At 36.5% G+C, this 3,027-nt stretch overlaps 1 non-coding gene across 1 annotated transcript; it reads left to right on the forward strand.

The window, feature by feature from the left end:
• The first annotated feature begins 621 nt into the window (after positions 1–621).
• Positions 622–729, forward strand: LOC130942962 (small nucleolar RNA R71). The gene has a single exon (XR_009071505.1). It is a non-coding gene; the product is annotated as a small nucleolar RNA R71 (small nucleolar RNA).
• Positions 730–3,027: the final 2,298 nt, after the last annotated feature.

A 3,027-nucleotide genomic window follows, 5' to 3' on the forward strand; every position in this document is an offset into this window, starting at 1 on the left:
GAAACTTTGAGTGGTTTTAATTAGATCAGAAACCATGGTTGCTAAGTCAGAGGGGTTCTGCTTAGAATTCTCTGTCTGTTGCTGAGAAGATGATGGAAAAGGCTTACCATTGCTAAACCTGGTTCTTCCACCATTATTGTTATTGAAACCTTGTTGAGGTCTCTCTTGATTCTTCCATGAGAAATTTGGATGATTTCTCCATGAAGAATTATAGGTGTTTCCATAGGGTTCTCCTAGGTAATTCACCTCTTCCATTGAAGGGTTCTTAGGATCATAGGCTTCTTCTTCAGATGAAGCATCCTTAGTACTGCTTGGTGCATTTTGCATTCCAGACAGACTTTGAGAGATCAAATTGACTTGTTGAGTCAATATCTTGTTCTGAGCCAGAATGGCATTCAGAGCATCAATCTCAAGAACTCCTTTCTTCTGATTTGTCCCATTGTTCACAGGATTCCTTTCAGAAGTGTACATGAATTGGTTATTTGCAACCATTTCAATCAGCTCTTGAGCTTCTGTAGGCGTCTTCTTCAGATGAAGAGATCCTCCAGCAGAGCTATCCAAAGACATCTTGGATAGTTCAGAGAGACCATCATAGAAAATACCTATGATGCTCCATTCAGAAAGCATGTCAGAAGGACATTTTCTGATCAACTGTTTGTATCTTTCCCAAGCTTCATAGAGGGATTCTCCATCCTTCTGTCTGAAGGTTTGGACTTCCACTCTAAGCTTACTCAATTTTTGAGGTGGAAAGAACTTTGCCAAGAAGGCATTGACTAGCTTTTCCCATGAGTCCAGGCTTTCTTTAGGTTGTGAATCCAACCATGTCCTAGCTCTGTCTCTTACAGCAAAAGGGAATAGCATAAGTCTGTAGACCTCAGGGTCTACCCCATTAGTCTTGACAGTGTCACAGATTTGCAAGAATTCAGCTAAAAACTGATGAGGATCTTCCAATGGAAGTCCATGAAACTTGCAATTCTGTTGCATTAGAGAAACTAATTGAGGCTTAAGCTCAAAGTTGTTTGCTCCAATGGCAGGGATAGAGATGCTTCTCCCATAAAAGTCGGGAGTAGGTGCAGTAAAGTCACCCAGCACCTTCCTTGCATTGTTGGCATTGTTGTTGTTTTCGGCTGCCATGTCTTCTTCTTCTTTGAAGATTTCTGTTAGGTCCTCTACAGAGAATTGTGCCTTAGCTTCTCTTAGCTTTCGCTTCAAGGTCCTTTCAGGTTCAGGGTCAGCTTCAACAAGAATGCCTTTGTCTCTGCTCCTGCTCATATGAAAGAGAAGAGAACAAGAAAGTATGGAATCCTCTATGTCACAGTATAGAGATTCCTTGAGGTGTCAGAGGAAAAGAAAAATAGAAGACAGAAGTAGAAAATTCGAACTTATCAAAGAAGATGGAGTTCGAATTTTGCATTTAAGGAATAGTGTTAGTCCATAAATAGAAGGATGTGAGAAGAAGGGAAGTAATTTTCGAAAATTAAGTAAAAGATTTTGAAAACATTTTGAAAAACACTAATTAATTTTCGAAAATAAGAGTGGGAAAGAAGTAAAGTGATTTTTGAAAAATATTTTGAAATTTAGAAATTAAAAAGATTTGATTGAAAACTATTTTGAAAAAGATGAGGTTAAGAAGATATGATTGGTTTTTAAAAAAATATGTGATTGAGAAGATATGATTTGAAAACAATTTTAAAAAGATTTGATTTTAAAAATTAATAACTTGGCTATCAAGAAAATATATGATTCAAACATTAAACCTTTCTCAACAGAAAAGGCAACTTACTTGAAATGTTCAATCAAATCATTAATTGTTAGCAAGTATCTTTGAAAAAGGAAAGAAATTGATTTTGACAACATTTGATTGAAAAGATATGATTTGAAAAAGATTTGATTTTGAAAAACTTTGAAAACTTGAAAAAAATTGATTTGAAAACAAAATCTTCCCTCTTGTGCCATCCTGGCGTTAAACGCCCAGAATGGTGCACATTCTGGCGTTTAACGCCCAAAACTCTACCCTTTTGGGCGTTAAACGCCCAACCAGGTACCCTGGCTGGCGTTTAAACGCCAGTCTGTCCTTCTTCACTGGGCGTTTTAAACGCCCAGCTTTTTCTGTGCAATTCCTCTGCAGTATGTTCTGAATCTTCAATTCTCTGTATTATTGACTTGAAAAGACATAAATTAAAAATATTTTTGGATTTTTTAATAATAAGGAATAATCAAAAGAACAATGCATACAAGACACCAAACTTAGCAGTTTGTATACTACTGACACTGACAAAATGAGAATGCATATGGAAAACAACAAAACACTCAAGTCAAGAGACTTCAAAGATCAGAGTAAGAAATAATCAATAACATCTTGAAGATCCTTAAGACACATGAATGAATGCATGCATTTGACACCAAACTTAAGATGAGACACTAGACTCAAACAAGAAACATAAAATATTTTTGGTTTTTTATGATTTTGTAATTTTTTTGGATTTTTCGAAAATTAAGTGGAAAAGAAAACAAAGGTATCAAAATTCTTAATGAGAATTCCAGGAATCATGCAATGTTAGTCTAAAGCTTTAGTCTAAAGGAATTAGACATAGCTAGCTAAGCTTCAGCAGGACATTGCATTCAAGAGCTAAATTGATGATGATCAATCAGCTTTGGTGATGATAAGAACATCACCTTGAAACATTAGAATTCATTCTTAAGAACTCTGAAAAAAAAATACCTAATCTAAGCAACAAGATGAACCGTCAGTTGTCCATACTCGAACAATCCCCGGCAACGGCGCCAAAAACTTGGTGTGCAAAATTATGAACAATACTTTTCACAACTCTCATAATCCCCGGTCATGAACCCCAAAAACTTGGTGTTCAATCCCATGGCATTACACAACTTCGCACAACTAACCAGCAAGTGCACTGGGTCGTCCAAGTAATAAACCTTACGCGAGTAAGGGTCGATCCCACGGAGATTGTTGGTATGAAGCAAGCTATGGTCACCTTGTAAATCTTAGTCAGGCAGACTCAAATG

Source organism: Arachis stenosperma, chromosome 7 (genome assembly GCF_014773155.1).
Source record: "Arachis stenosperma cultivar V10309 chromosome 7, arast.V10309.gnm1.PFL2, whole genome shotgun sequence".
NCBI classification, from domain to species: domain Eukaryota; kingdom Viridiplantae; phylum Streptophyta; class Magnoliopsida; order Fabales; family Fabaceae; genus Arachis; species Arachis stenosperma.